The sequence below is a fragment of the Bombus bifarius genome, unplaced genomic scaffold (assembly GCF_011952205.1).
Source record: "Bombus bifarius isolate JDL3187 unplaced genomic scaffold, Bbif_JDL3187 scf7180000008307, whole genome shotgun sequence".
Taxonomy (NCBI): domain Eukaryota; kingdom Metazoa; phylum Arthropoda; class Insecta; order Hymenoptera; family Apidae; genus Bombus; species Bombus bifarius.
The window spans coordinates 340983-357918 of record NW_022884583.1 but is presented as its reverse complement, the minus strand read 5'-3'; the positions used below and the strand labels follow the sequence as shown (position 1 = coordinate 357918).

Sequence of the window (16936 nt, the reverse complement as noted above, 5' to 3'; positions counted from 1 at the left end):
CCCGACGCGATCCACAGAAGAAAGAATCACTCCGATGGAGAACGGTGGCAGCACTCCGAAAAACCGGAGGGTCAGCGGCTTAAAACGGTCTTAAAGCGGGGCTCTTTAAATAATGCAATAAGCTTGATGTCATTTGCCGGACAATGGGAGTGGGGATGTTCCTTTTAGGGAAAGGTCCATCGAAATTGTCCCTCGCAGGTGCTCGCTTCCTACCCTCACAGGCAGCTCAGCCAATCACGATGCCTCGATTGGCAATGCTCGTCCCGTTTCCGCTTGTGCCAATAATTGTCGACAATAACCATTATTATTATCTTTATGTAGCGTTACTATGTTTTTTCAGCAAACTTGACGAAATTTATTAAAGTATATTTTATCTTCTTACATCGTAAACTTTTCGAAAGTACACAATTTGTCCGAGCAAGTAAGTACAAAGTAGGTATTTACGTGTACATCAACATTTCTCAAAGATAATCAAATTCATAAGTATTTAATCTTAATAAGTCATTAGGTTCCTTTAGTACCCCATACCGAGACTATATTTGTCTAATTTTATACACTTCTGAAATTACACAGGGAAACATATGGCATGGTAAAAAAAATGGTACGGTAAAACAGTTTAACTATCTTCTCATTTATGCCAAGAAAAAATTCTCTCTCGAATAATTCCACTTTGTGCTGAGTATTATTATGTTCTAACCATCTTCGAGGGATAAAACCGAGGAACTTTCATTCTCATCGTCGTATCGAAATACTGTGCTTTAGTCATAAAATGATATCAGACTCGGAAAGTTAGCCACGTTTCCCCCTATGATATTCATATATTCTCGTCTCTAATTAGAAACCGCGATGGAAAAAGATAGGTAGAGCGGAATAATCGTAGATTATTGCCGGAGGCGTTGCGTTGGAAGTGCGGCATCGCATCACGCCGCTATCGATCCGTACCGGAAGACGGTCCAACAAAGTGGAGGAACTGGAGGAAGGCGAATTCGCTCCGTTGCGTTCGAACGGTGGCTTCTTTCGTTTGCTTAAATAAACATTGCTCGAACAATAGCGTGGGGGCCCCGATCGGGGGCCTCTTTCGCTGTGGGTAGTTGCCGCGAACGGGAAGCCAATGGAGGGAGCCAGGGCTGAATCCTCTTCCTCTTTTTCCGTGGAAAAGAGAGGAAGCGGCATGTTTAATGCATCGTTCAACATTTCCATGTCAAACATCGCTTTGACTCGCGGAATTTAAAACCGTCTGGCCGGCGCGCACACCAACGTCCAGCCAGGCGATACGTGTGTGCGAGCTGATGGGAAAAACCGGCCATCTTTATTTACCGTCGAGCCGCCGCTGGACAAGGTGCGCCGAGGCTCGATAAGGGCACCGATCGATAAGGGTCGAAAGTTGAAAGCCGCGTGGTTGTAACGCGAGACGACCTAGCGTCTTCGTTCGTCGTTTGTTAGCTCGTCGGGATGTTTTCGAGGCTGTGTGTATACAGAACGACGTCTCGCGTTTTTTATATTTACGAACATTTATATTATTCGATATTTTTCACGTTTTTACTAAAATTTAGACACGTAAACGGATATTAATGGCAAGCATTTCGTCGAGCGTCTTGAATTTTTGCATTCAAGTTGAGAAAAGTGGTGACAGAGGATACCAAGTTGTAAAGATAAAATGTACCTCGTTATCCTGTTGTTTAGAACGACTCGTTGCTTTCGAACGATGGTAATTTTTTAGCGTAAACCCGAAGATCCAAAGAATTGTATCTTTGCATCGGTATATTTTATCAAATTTCTGTAGACATTTAAGAAGGACGAAAGGCAATATAGGAGTGGTATTTCGATCGTAGTCTCGGCTTTAAGAGCGGATACAGGCCAAAGAGCGCGGTCCTTTCGAGTCTATTTGCCTCGCAAAGCTATCCCGCCTAGCTGCCAAGTGTGTTTATTCGGTATATCAATAAGGACGAAGTGGACGAAAGCGAGGACGAGGTTCCCCAAGGGTTTCGTCCTCTTTCGCTGCTCGTCTCTCTGTCGGACAGCTTGATAACATTATGCTTCTTGCGCCGACATATGCACTGGCCGGTTTTTGAAGAATGAGGGATAGAACCCTAAAACGTTGTACCGCACCCACCGTGGACACATGTCGAAACGATGATCCTTTCGCCTAGGAAATCGGTATGAACCCTAAAATGGATCTATGAAAATCTATAAATCATTGGAATAATTAAAGAAATGTGTCGGGGTTCCATAACTCTATCATAAACTGGGGAAAAGATAAACGAATTTTTTCTTGTTGAGGTTCCTTGCAAAGGAAGGTTGACGCTTTTTATAGATATCCATATGAAATGTCGAAGATTATGCCATAGTTACGGACTTACGGTTGGCCGATGTATAAATTTTTATAAGAGCAAACGCATCGTTCTTCCGATATATCATCCATCAGAACGACAATTCTTCGAAGCAGGTATGCGCTGTAACCATAGCCTTCCTTGCTCGTTAATTGGTTATTGAAGCCAAACAAAAGATAAAATTAAGAGGCACGCAAAGGAATTACGGACAAATGCCTTTTAAAAAGTAATCTTTGAAGTCAGTGAACTGTATAACGTAGTCTCGTAGTGTGTAAATTACGCTGTCCGGTTACGGAAGGATCCTTTCTTGCCGCTCTCGGATGTATCTCTCCCCTGGGACTATCATTCTTCTCCCTGGGCTCACCCTCTTCCTCGTAAGGTATTTAAATTCCTTTTATTCGGTCAAGCCCGGTCAAATTATTTCGCATGCCAATTTATCTCGGCATATTCAATACCAAATAAGAAAAATACATATTATTCGCTTCGTAATAATCTATCACGTCGTCGATTTGAAGTTGATGGTTCGGTGTACTTAATCTTCGAAATATTTCGAGGAACTTTTCGAAATTTCCTCGGGAACGTGTTTCAATGACGGTACGAGGCCGTTCGTATCTCCATTTTACCGTGTAGTTTGAAATATCGAGCAGCGGCCATATGCGAGCCAATAACCACGGCTACGCGTCGCTGGTGTACGCGAACGTTTCATATACGGCGGCGCAAGGGACGCGTTCGGGGAGAGAAAGGGTGACCCCGTGAAATATTGGCTACATAGATTTCAACCATTATTGCCGCGTGTAAAACACGGCGACATTTGGCGCTAAATCGATCAGGCTGCTCGCGCCGCGTCACTGCTCCACCCGCGAGGGGCCAAGAAACTTTTGTAGATTGGCAGAATACTTTGCAGTCTATCACGTCGATCTGATATATTATCGCTGATATAATATTACCTGTTGACAAGAAATTAGGGACAGACACGTGCATTGCTCTTATTATCTTTTAGCAAATTAGAGATTAGTCGATACACAAAAGTATTGATTTATTTTCATTCAAAGAGCAAAAGCGACATCGAGAGATTAAAGGTGATGATTTGAAAATTATCAAGCATTTTATACCCGATTATGATTATTAGATTGCAGATGTTTACGCAAATTTGTATTTTTATCAACATAATTAAAGAAATACAGAGATTTATTTAACCCATGAAATATAACGAGTACACTACGCTTTCAACGTCTTATATATCTTTGCCTATAACACGAAACATGCGTTCTATGCATTATTGCAGCTATAAATTTCCCATGGATACATAAACATTCACAGTCTAATAATCACAGAGTATTCTAAATTTCTTTAGATATGATGTTCAGCGACGAAAGACTGCGATGAAACGCCGTGAATGGTCGTTGCGGGGCGCTATGTATTTATGGAAGGCCGTGTGGCCGCGGCCTAAGAATAACAACGGATAAAGTATTCTCGCCATGAATATTTCGTATCTTCTATGGGGATCTCCCAGCTCGAACGTCGTTCAAATTGAATTCTGATTTAACTGGCCGCGTCTTGCCAGCACAGAAATATCCTTTGCGCGGTACTGGCGTCGCTTTCAGAAACGAACAGAAAGAGGAAGAGGAAGAGGAGAAGGAGGAGGAGGAGGAAGAGGAGGATGAAGAGAAGGAGGTGAAAGAAGAGGCCACGGGTTCGGGGATCGATCCTTTACGTAGGAATTTCCTTCGAGACGAGAATCGAAGGGAAAGATCTACGCGGCGAGTTTCGCAGTTTCCGCTAGCTAACGCTTTCTGTATTTTTCTCTGTCTCTCTCTTTTTCTCATATAAGTTATGTGATTTATCGTCACGCAGTTAAGAGCCCGGATTTATAGTGACCGAAGTTGCACCCAAGTTTTATGGCCGGTCGAATTGTTTCGAACTGCGCTGAAAGCTCTCTCCTTCGCCTTCGAGCATGTTCTCGCGCGATGAACAAGCTCGAAAATTCAATTAAGTCGAGTGTGGGACGTTCCCAGTTTGACGTTGGTGCTTTGCTTGCAAAGTCCCAGCTAAGGAAAAATACGTTTATTTGAGTCAGCTAAGCACAGAACGATCAAACTTGTCGTATATTACGAGACGCTGTTAGTCTTTGATATAATAGAGAATGAGGAAATATTATCAATTACTTGTAGCAAAAAAAAAAAAAAAACCAAGAAGGAGAAAATATAGTGTTATAAGAAGAGAAACAGTGTCGCATAAATGAATATATAGGTAAATATCCGATATAGATAATAGCATCTCAAGATCGATAGAATTCGCGCTTCACTTCTTTATTCTTCGGGAAGATCCAAGTGCCGAATACCATAATACGTTAAATCAGCGTTTTATGCACGTTGATCCCATGAACTGATCGTTCGAGCTCCATGGCGGAAAAAATGAGATGCACGGCGGTAATTGATGACCCGCTTTAATAAACCGAGAGACATCGTTGCGGCAGAAAGCTCGAGGCAGTCGCGTGGACTCGAGGCGCGAGCAGCTGCTCGCCGCAAATTAGTATGGGGCTATAAACGATAGCGGTTTCGACAGTGTTCGAGTAATGTGTGGCTTGGATCGGTAGTTTAATTAAAGAGTTAATTAGGTTACGACAAAGTCGCGTTATTTCCCTCGAGAATTTATCTACAAGTCGTGTTACGTCCTCGTTCTGTTTCCTCGTGAAACATCGTTCGCATTGTTTGCATTTTCGCATTATCGCATAACGATTCAGGTTACGATTTCTCATTAAACATTAATAAGCGACCTCTTGGAAAACACACACATATCGATATTTATGCAATGGCGTTGTACGTATCGTGCACAAGCCAACGATTTTGCAGCATATTTCGGAGAGGAGTCGAAAAGAGATCGCAATTATCCCAAAAATTTATAATAACGCGAGATTTACCATAATTAATCGATTACGCCGGGACGTGCGTTGGTTCGCGAGGCACCATGCTAGCCGAGGGAATTTTTTTCAGATCATAATTTTAGATAGGCCGCTCGCCGTTCCCGCTGACGCAAATGGCGGCGTGTAGGCAAATTGAGGTGAGATTGGAGGTCAGCGCGATTCACCGGCCGCGGCTCGCCGCCTTGTGTACCGGGCGATACAAAAGCAATTTGCAACTTTGCTTCCCTTTATCTTAATTCTTGTACGAAAATCTTGGAGAGAAGCAAAGAATAAAAGCATGAAAGCAAACACTGAGAGAAATAATGTTTCTTTTCGCATCGCTACGGACGATGTTATCGCACACCATTTTATGATACGATGTTTAGGTTCGCATGAATTTCGAGTAGCGAAAAGGAGATTACCACGGTCGAGGAAACGATAGCGGGAGAGTAATCTGCCGTAAGACGGTTCAATCATCAGAATCGTAGAACAGGATCCAGGGATGCAGATTAGCGAAAGAGACAAGAAACACGCTTCTATCCCCGTGGAACAGCTATTAACATCGTGATCGCCGAGGCTTCTATTAATAGCGAACGGAGAAAAAGGTCTGGCGGAGGATCGATTATTTTCTTGTCTCGGTTAACGTCACCGTTAGTTCACCGGGATACTTCTCCGACGTTGTGCACGCGTGATGACTCTATTTTACCAGGGGGTAGCGCCTTTTTACACTCTCTAAATTGCCCGAATCTCCTTTAAAACTCAGAAAGGAACTGAAACAAAGCGAAGGAAACTAAAAGAAAGTGAAATTTCGCGAGAGCGAAGCATGATAGGAAATTATATCGATACGCGAAGCGTTTCTGGGTGCATGCAAAGAGAGTAGATAGGAAAACGACGCGATAAAAAGAAAGAAACGAGTCTTGGAACGTTGTCCGCTGCTCTATTCGAGCTTCCTGCGATCCAGCGGATGCGCGTGAATACGTAACGAACCGAACCTTACTCTCACGTGTTTTCTGCGCGTCTGACAGCCTCTGTCCAAAGAGAAATCATGGAAGATAATCCGAACTACTAATTAAGCCACCAAGACCGCTAGAGAAACCCTCGACTCTTCTATCCTGAAACGTTCGATGCGTGGAAGCACAGGCTAATTCCTCGTCTTTCCTATCACTGGATCAATCGTGGCTCGATTCAACGGGATTCCACGGCTGAAACTGGCCTCTGCCAAATCGAGTAACGCAATTTCGATCGGGCCCATGGACGGCGTTAATATTAATGATCGTGCCCGACCACGTATTCCAGGATTCGTTTTCTTTCGACGTAGCGTTGATTTATGGGGCCATGGTTTTGCGCTGGTGTCTCGTCGGCCAGTCAAAAGAAGACTACCGTTTATTGATCAAGATTTATCGATATGATGGAAATATTTCTTTGAGCGGTTACTAAGAAGCAACGTTCATCGAGGATACATTAGCAAGATACCTTAACCATGTTGTGTACGTTACCAGGAAAGTAACGAAGAATTTCGAGCATGATGCTCATATTTAATTCGACCTTTGGATTTCTCATTTTCCACGCTGTACGAAGGATGAGGAAGGAATCACCCGGTACGTGAATCGGCGCGAAGCACCGCGTAATACCAAGGGATCACGGTGGACCGGCTAACGTGATTATTATAAAGTCAATACGTTGCTAACTCATCAGCCGGCTCCGCCCTCTAACAGCCCGGTAATATGCACCGGCCAAGAAGTCAGTTACGCTCTATCAGTGCGCTCTTTCTCTTTCTCCTTCCGCTCCCTTGTTTCTTTCTCTCTCGATCTGACCCTTTTCCCTCTCCTCCATCGTACACACATCGCGTCTCTTCGTTTCGTTGCTCTTAACTTTCTTCGTTGGCTCGACGACGACGTAGCGTCGCTCGATCTCGCTTCATCGAGATGGAAACACCAAGTGTGTCTACCTACGTCGAATAGGCACGTAAGTACCGACCTACGCGTGCAACCTACCGTACGTATAACCTACCTTCGGCCTGCTGTTCCTCTCTTACTCTTTCTTCTTTTATCTTTTTCTTTTCCTCTTGTTCTCTCGCTCTTTCCATCGTCCGCTTTTGCACGTGCAATACACGCTCCGCGGTACGGCACGACGTATCTGGCGGATCTCGAACGAGCCGCACGAAATCGCTGCCTGCAATTACCCCCGAGAAATATATTACTTAAGGATTGCTCGCTAAGAACGCAGACGATAAGGATGCTTCCACGTCCGGCGATCACGGTCCCCCGCGTGAACTCGCACTACGTTCGACTCTCCTCACTACTGGTTCGTTCCAGGTTTCCTCTGCGTAGCGGGTAGGTTTAATGGGCTTCGATCTTGCGTGCATCTTGGCTTCGGAGTGACGGTGCCTCTCGTAGGAAATCGGAGAATTTGAATCCTTTGGCGTTCGGCATTCTCTGAATTAGTCAGCTTCACGGTAGCTAGTTTAGAAAAATTTGTCGATGAAACAGAGTGTAGAATTTTTATTTCCGAAAATTTCTTCCATCAACTAGTACCGTTGAGTCGTATGTACAATATAAGTGATCAGAGTAGTTTGCATTAGATTTGAGTTTAATTAAAAGAACTAAAATGTATATACGAGTGCCATTGATTAACTCTATCGTATATTCTGCTCAACGAGTCTCCTAAAGCTCATACGATCATTGATACACGAATCGTTCGTCTTTGATTCAAATTTAGCGCCTCGTTCCTCGAGATCTACCGGTGCTCGAAAAGTAGCGCGATCTATGGAAACGATCGAGGGTTATCGGGCAGTCTCGTCTCTGTGATAAATGCGTGCAGTACAACGTGCAACTGATAACGTAATACGCGAAAAGGGAAAAAATAAAAGATGCGAGAGGGGCTGGAGTGTCTGTTACACGGTTTACAGACAGCAAGGAACGCGTTATTACAGCCAGCTAGAGGTGCCGTGCGAGGGGAGCAGTGACTCTTTTCCCCGGCAACGCGAAGTTCAAGGTCCGTCCTGGGTTGGGTCGTTTCATTCATTCGCGTTGGATAGCGAGCTGTGTGTGGTTGCCCCAGCACGTTGAGGAACTCGTGCGCGTTACACGCGGATATAGATCTAGTTGCAATTTTTCGATTCTATTTGTCGGTATAGATATTTTATAATTGCTTCTGCTAGACACACACACACACACACGCTCTTTTGAAAGTTTGAAAGCAACTTGGGAACCTTGTTCGTACTTTCTAGCGTAGATTTCTGGTTCACAGGAAAGGTACTATTCACAAGATAAATGAAGTAAACTCAACCGCAGTATCCTTTCTTATTTCATTTGAAGTTAAGGACCAAGAATTATTCACGGGCTCGCAAGATGTTCTAAACGAATTCCATGTCATAAGTAAATTCCATAAGTATGCTTTTTTTCTTTCGTTTCAAATTGGAAACCAAAATTCATATTCGAATCCTAGCAACCTAGAAACTTTTCATCTTGGAAACCAAAGATCATTGCTCGGAAAATCTAATGAAACTTATCGTTCGAACAAATGTTTAACATATCAAAGATAAATAACAGACGTCAAAGAGACAGATTGAACACCTAAGTTCCTACCGAAGCAGCAGGTTGAACGGCAGACGCGAGAAAGTTTGACGAAGTGTTCGCACTTAGGGAGCGTGCGTATGGACAGGTTTCCATGGTTAATTTCGCGAACACCGCGGCGATCGCGGCCCTCCGCGCGGTCAACATGCACACGACGACACTCGTGATGCAACAACATCCTCTCACACATCCTTCGATCATCTCCTATATATGAAGTCCATCGTGGCCAAACGGAGAGAGATGAATTGAACGAACCGCGTGTCGGTGATGGTGTATAGACGCGTGTGTGCTCGGCCGGTCTGTGCAGGGTCAGAGGTTAAGCGGCGTGATTGAGTCTTGCTTACAAGGAGCCGCCCTTCGTTGCTGCTCTCGGTTCCTACCTTCTTCTTCGTGGGGAAGGAAACCATAATGCAATTTAAGCCATAATGCTTGACTTTAAATTGAAAAGATTGCCCGGGGGATGCGAGGGAGCCCGACTATCGTAGCGGCCACGGAGGCGGTGGTGCTGATTCCGTGCTGCGGTTTCAGCACCAGGAGGATGAGGTCGCTTTCAAGGAGGGATGTATCCATTCTTCCACCACGTTTCTGCGTTTTAACACACAGGCTTGGAAAACGCTGCATGCGCGTGATGCGGTTTTAAGCAGCTTACGTCTAGCTGACCGCTAGACGAACAATCCCTTGTGTTCGATATTAACTCTTCTATGTTCTTTCAGTCACTTTCGACTGTTAGAAAATTTCTTAAAACGTTAAACGTCTTTTTCTCGGGCGAAACGAAAGTTTGGTTGACACATAGAAATTCAAGGACATCGTTGATATTTATGTTTCGAGAAGATTCTGCAGCCTACCAGAATGTGCTCTTTGTTTCTATCAAAAAGTGCATTGCATGAATGCTTATACGGCAAAGTGTGAAGAGGAGAACGCGTCTTTTTCACTCGTGTACCTAGCAACTACGCGTCTATGATCATGTTCACGGCTAGGCTGGTCGACCTTTACACCTCTCGTAACCGCGTGGTCACCACTTTCAGACGTGGACGACGGTGATTAGCGTGAATCGCTACCTTCGCGTGGAGCATACGTTGTTTGGACGCAGCAGATGGTCGACTTCGATTTAAAGATTTTTCGAGATCCGAACGAGATAGCTTAGCTGCTTTTCCAAGTTGATTATTCTAGGATGAGTCTTTGCTCAGATACGAAGGATGATAAGGGAAATGGTTGGGCTAATTGCAGTGAAAGAGAGAAGAGAGACCGATTATTCTTAGTGAAATTGCAACGTCAGCAGGTGTCGAGGGAAAGGAATTTCCGGCTGGAAGTTTCGGAGATCTAATAATTTTGAGCAAGGAGTCGAACTTGTTCCTTCGATTGGCAAACTTCGCCACGCGGTCCCGCTGACCAGTGGCCATCTGTTGGGTCGTTGCTGTACTGGTTCTACCCTTCTTCCCCCTCCCCTGCCTCGCCCCGCTCCAGCTTACATTTCCAATCAATAACCGATTGAACAACCCCCTCTCAACCCCCATCTGTTAGTCCCTCGCATTCCTGCAAGCAAACGGCCAAACAGTTCTGCGTTCCGCGACTCGAGCATGTTGCTTTTCCTGTCCCTGGTGGTTCTCTGAGAATAACGAATACATAATTGTGCGAAGAATTGTGATCGATGCTGGTTGATGGAAGTACTATATAAATTAAATATCTTTCAATGGGCGTAAAGAATTTTTAATAACAAGACAATTGGTCTCCAGATACGGTAATTGCAATTATTATTGACTGATGTAAAGTAACATGAAAAGTGTAAAGTACGAAACTTGTACCAGAGAAGTCCAAAAGTAATATATTTTGTAAAAGTTCTTTCAAATTTTCAAGGATGCACCGCTGAAAATCTATAAAGTTCCCGTGGAAAATTGTGAATTTTTTCAATAATTCTAGCGCCAACATACAGTCACAAGAAAATAGAATATTGCAAGAAGCTATAAAATATAATCGGCGATTTCAATATATGTCTAATTTTCATTCCATGGAAATCTCTAAAATTTCTTATTCGATAATTCCGAACACATATATAATCAAGGGTCAGATTTTCGAACAGAAGGGATCTATAGATCCATTTTTTCGAAGATCAAGAGTGGCGAAACAGGGTGGTTGGGGGTGGCGAGATGATAAATCAGATAGGTGGCAGCAGCTGGTGCTCGGGAAATTGCTTGGCCATTGTGTCGGGACGTGTTATTTTGGAAAATCATCTCTCGGTTCTTTGCCTGCTAATTTCGGTGGGCCTTGTGCCCGAAATTATTACCTACTTCCTGGGTCGCGGACCTGCCGGTGGCCGGCAACCCTCGGCTCAGGCATATGGAATCCGGTTATGGACAGCCTATCGGGTTTCTTCCGACAAGCTACGCTTTGCCGTTAATTGCGATCGCCTCCTCTCAGTTTCCCTGTTTCCACAATATTTTCTCTACTACAACGAACGTTACAAGGACCTGCCATTTTCTGAGAAAAATTTGGAAAATTGTTGTCGGAACTGTAATTGATAAATAGGCATCTAAATTTTTTACCATCGACTCTGTCAGATTTGATTTCGTACTAATTTCTTTTCTTTTCTTTCTATTCTATTTTTTTCTATTCTATTTCTTACTAATTTAATTAAAGCAAATACTTGAGCTATAAATATTTCTTTTTACCCGCCTATAAACCTAAAGTTAAGGGTTGAAGGGATGTCCAAGAGAAATGGGCTTCTCGATGGAAGCGTAGACTCGCAAATATTGCAGAAACAAAATATTCGTAGTTCTCTTTAGAATACATTAGAACCCGTTAGTTACTATTGGAAAAATAATTATTTGCTTCGACCGTGATCTTTTTCGATTTGTACGGTTTTGTAAATGTTACCGTAATCATGGAACCGTTTCCAAAAATCCAAACGTCCTGAGACTTTAAAGTTCGCCGTCACTGAATATTAAAAATTCCAGCAAATACGTAACAGGTCTAACGGGCCTTTACCATTCACGGGTCTCCCTTGTATTCGCCAAATGCATAGATATGTAAATTTACTTTTTTCCGGCTGAATGAGGCGGACTGTTGAAAAATGTCGGGAACTATTCTCGTGGAAAGCCGGCAGCAGGCTACGTATCTGAAACGTGGGCCTGAAGGTAATAAGAGTCTTAAAGATCTTTGGAACATCCTCCCGCATTAGCATGTAGAAGGATGTGCCGATCGGGCTGCACAGGTTTCGAAAGGAAGATTGAAATCATTTGGTCTTTTCAGGTAGCCTTATGAACTCATTAAGTAGTTTTTGTGGTCGCCTTTTCAGCAGTTGATGGGCCGACGTTGTTTCTTTTAAGAAATTCCCAAAGATTCTCGACAGGCTATAATCTGTTCCGTTGCCGAAATTACAAAAATCATAGATCATTGTTTTTCATGAACTTGCATATTGGGGAAATAGAAGGTCGCAATATTACATTTTCTCGATCAGTTCCACGTTTATTTTATTTTCCCCGTTTCATGGAAAACACGGTCGTGACCCTTAGTGTGCTCGCATCATAATAAGGGTATAAACCGGCTCGTACGAGTCGGCGAAAATCTGCCCTCTGACCCCGCTAACCTCTGCTCAGACTACTGCACCCTAGGCTGGCTTGACCCCTCTCGACACGGGGCAATAAGAGAATCCTGGTAGAAAATTCGTGTAATCGTACCTGCCCGTCTTATCGTATCTTTCATCTTTTACAATCAGGCCAAATTACGAAAAATAGTTTCAACAGAAAACGCATGCTTTCCCCTTTACGTTCATAACAAACGAATTTAATATATCGAATCGCATCGTATGTATACCCGACCCAATCAATTTACCCGCGAGTTCCCCGAATTTCACGCCAGAGTAGAATTTCTGTTTTCGAGAAATCGGCGTTAGCCACGCGACCGTCCAGTTTCGAACAATCTGCCAGCTTCCCGCCCGGAAATTTGTCCCAGTCGAACCATTACCGTAGGCACAATTAAAGCCAATAATTCACCAAACCAGGGGGTAGTCCAGTTTCGAGATCAACGGATGAAAGGGCGAAATGTCCACGTTCCAGATTTTCGAGTGTGTCGATTTTTCCCCTCTCTAGAATCGGACGAATGGCAGCCCCGCACACACGCGCCAGTTTAACAATAATGGTCACTGACCATTGGCCATCCCTGAATATTCCAAACCCGGACGATGATTCAATCTGACAATGGACCGTTCGTTCGGACAATGCTCTGGTCAAATGCACTATCGGCGGCAAACGGTGGATGGGGGTGGTTGCAAAATAGGGGCGGCGAATGGACCCTTACGTTGCTCTCTCCCGCTGCCCCGTTGAAAGCGTGGGTGGCTGAACGGAACGCGGCCTTTCATTTTTCTCTCGCATTTTCTTCCGAGAATGCCCGGTGCTTCTCTTTCTCTCCCTCTCTCTCTGAAAATTTGCTCGATTCTGAGTCTGATCGATCTTGAACATAGAGAGGCTACGAATGATATATGTCGCGTGACCGGATGGGAATTCGGAGCAAGAGATGCGGGCCATTTTCCAGCTTCGATGCTTTTTTCAGGTTCGGTTACTTCTTTGTAATTGAGCTGAGTTGAGAGTAAAATCGTATCGACCGGTATGATTTCTATTTGCTTCAGAATATACAATAACGATTTGCACAATTGAATTAATTTTCGTTTGTTCCCTATTCGTTCGCCATTATTTATATGTTCATCTTCTTTTCTTAAACTTTCTTTAACGTATTAATGGTTCATCGTATAAAACACGTCCATGAAAAACTCTAAGAATTTCTGCTCTTCATTATCCCGAAACAAGTAAAACACTGCGTACGATAACAGTATAGGGGAAATTGGTAATGAGGTGCCTGATTGTTTGATTAGAACCCCACCGAAGCGCTTGCTGACGTTGGCCCACTTCGTAGGTCGGTGATAATTGAGCCAATAATTAACCGAGTTAGATAATTTGCAGATCGATCCGGGTGTAAAAATAATTGTGCCCCAGCGTTAGCCGCTTGTACTTTTTCTGGGCAACTAGTATTTATATCGGCGAACCGTGGGAAGGCCAATTCCATCGCAATTGCTCAATCAATATTTACAATAACGACCATCAATGGCAAACAGCCGGTATGAACATAAATTAAACCAAGACGTTGCTAATGGAACAGCCACTCTACCATACTTTCGCTAAATTAAATTTTCAAATAAACTTTTAAATAAAGCGTTATTTAACGGTCGATTTACTCCCAAAATCTTTTCTGACATTGGGATGAGATTTACAAGCAAATAACTATTTGTAAATGTAGATTTTCGCAAGACACGGAAAGCCCATTTGGAATCTTCCTATGTGTGAGAAAGAAAAAAAAAATTTACAACGCCCTTACGTTTGATCCTCCATGTCAGGGACGCAAATTTGCTTTTTTTTTCCTTTTTTTTTATTTGCTTCTTTTACCGACAAGGTTGCTCTCTAGTTTTACGACTTAATGACTCCTCCGAACGACGAGGCATTCCGAAATTCCAATGAACTGCGCTGTAGTTGTTCTTTTTTTCTTTTTTTCTCCCTTATTCTTCTCTTTGTTACCAAACACCCTTCATTTCGACGAAAGGGCTGAGAGAATAACCGACAATGGAATTTACTCCGAGACGAGACTACGGTCATAGTCGTTCTTCCGTAACTTCATCCGATCGTCTACGATTCGTAAAAATCATAGTGCTGCCTGCCGTCCTCATTCTATCAGCAAAATACTAAAAAAATCCTAAGCATACACAGTGGGGGCATTTTCATGTATTCGAGTGAAATTTTAGTTAGCGTCCGGCAAAATATTACTTACATAAATCATTCATAATAGAAAGTTCTGCAATTACAGAAATTGTTTATTCCTCGACAACTTGTATGAACAAACGGAGTTCTGCTACAAAGTCATAACGTAAGTTTTCCTTGATAATTATCCGTAATTAATATCTTCGAACAACTAACCTCCTATTGTTCTCATATGCAGTTAGAATCTTTCCCAAATTAAAAGGGCAGGACAATTGCACGACCGTCGAAAACTGGGGTGGTAGGAAGAGGGAAGAACGTTTCTATAATTCAGCACGGTAGCTGGCGAGACGTGGATCGTTCGGGATCGAGGATCAGGGGCGGATAATGTATGTACCCTCTGTCGAACACGGCGAGAGAGAAGAGTGCTCTAGAGAGTGGCACGTACCGGATCTCTGTCTCCTCGTCTCTCTCTCTTCTTCACACTGGTATTGCGGAGGGTTTGCGGGGGTGCACCTCGACGGGCCAGCTGAGAAGAGGGGCAGCGCTGACCAACGCGAACGGACAGCTCTTGGCTCACCAGTAGACAAGTTGCCCCCGACAAGCTAACTTGGGACACCCCTGGTTTTTTCAAATATATCAACTACTCGTAGGACAAGTTTTACACGTTGATGATTCCACAACCTAGTCTCGATTTCGATAGTGAATTGGTGAAAGCTTCTTTCTCTGTGAAGGTGAGATCGATCATCAAAGGTCAGAAGTCTTGTTCGTATATTTAATTATTGAAGGTCATTTTGTGTGAAATAAATTACGAAGTACGACGTGTTATTGAAGAAGAAGTTCGCCCCTGATGAGACGAGAAATACGTAGTACACAGGAAGATTAGTATTACGCAGAGATTATTTCAAAGGTTTTTCGATGGTTGTGGGAATCTGTCAATTTGGAAGCAAGAGGACGATGCACGCGGACACAAAACCGACTTTTCCAATACGTAAGCATTTTAAACATTCTCCTTCCTCATGGAAGAGAAAAGATTGTTTCTTACAAATGGTGCTGAATAATATTTCTGTGATAATTCGACTAGGGTTCGATTTTGTTGCAATGGAGCTAATAGGATTCCACTCCGTTGGGGTTCTTAAAGACCCATATCGTATTCCATTATTGTGAATGATAATACCAGCATCTAGTTTGGAGAAATTTTATGGAAAACTATCAAGTCCCGCATGGAGCAACGTGTTCTTTTAAATTAGTCTCTGCTCGATGCTTTCTGTGTTCTGGCGTACTTTTATCGTTGTTTATTCCTCTGCCCTTATCATGTTAAAATTACATGTATTTAATTAATCGTTTATCAATTGCATTATCGAATACAGTTTCATATGTGCACATATGTGAAAAGAAATACAGAGGACGCGTGTTGGAGCTCCTTCTGTTAGGGTATGAAATGCAAAACCAACCCCCTTTCTGTGATTAGACCAGCGTGCAACGATTGGGGTTGCTTTTAGGTCGAGAAGGGATGCTCCCGCCATTTTAAAGTCCCCACCCCCTTCGTTTATAGTAGCTTCTGCTAGCCCCATACGCTTCAGATTATCGGCGGACGCACTCGAATTCCATTCTGTCGTCCCTTCGACTCTGTATCCTTTTACCTACACTCTAACCCCTTCTACTCGATTCTATTTGCAGATTGTTTCTTTTTCGATTATTCATGATCGAATCTGCACATAATTCAAGAACGAAGTTTGTAATTTATATAGATTGGTTCGGTACTTAATTTCCTAGGGTAATAGAAACTGTGCAGTGGGCGTATGCTAATTGAACCGTGGATTCATAAATTTTCATGAAATATCGGCGAGCACTTGCGGTGATTCCCCGCTAAGCTCATAATGATGTTTTAATAGGATTATAGCGCGATAAGTCGAACGTCAGTCACGCTTTGCATTATCGGCGGATTTCTCGCACGCCTTCATCGATTTCGTGTGAGCAGAATGCACGCAAATACGATCGTTCCACTGTCCCACTAATGCAAAATAAAAAATTGCAAAACGCTATCTTTCTCACTCTCTATATTCACGAACTAAAAAGCGTATACATTTAACTCGAGTTTCATTATGAAATTATCGCACAATATCAAAGAAGTTTTCTTCGAATTTTTTTTCTTGAACCTTTCCTGAAATCTCTCTAAGGAAATAAAATCTTGTTTAACTACTTATATCTATTGTACTAATAGCTATATCTATTGTACTCTTTGGTAGAGACCAAGACCGACATAAATGAACAAACGATTAACGATTAGTAGTATGTCACATGTGGCGCGGAAATGGAGACGAATTACGTACAACGTTTGTCACATGTTTCCTAAACACTAACAGCGACCCGCGAGAGAAGTCCATTAGC

The 16936-nt window shown here is 43.1% G+C and overlaps 1 protein-coding gene across 2 annotated transcripts in view; it reads left to right on the top strand.

Moving 5' to 3' along the window:
* The window catches only part of LOC117212494 (POU domain, class 2, transcription factor 2-like), a 122617-nt gene that overhangs the window by 65969 nt on the left and 39712 nt on the right, over positions 1-16936 (top strand). The window lies entirely within an intron of this gene.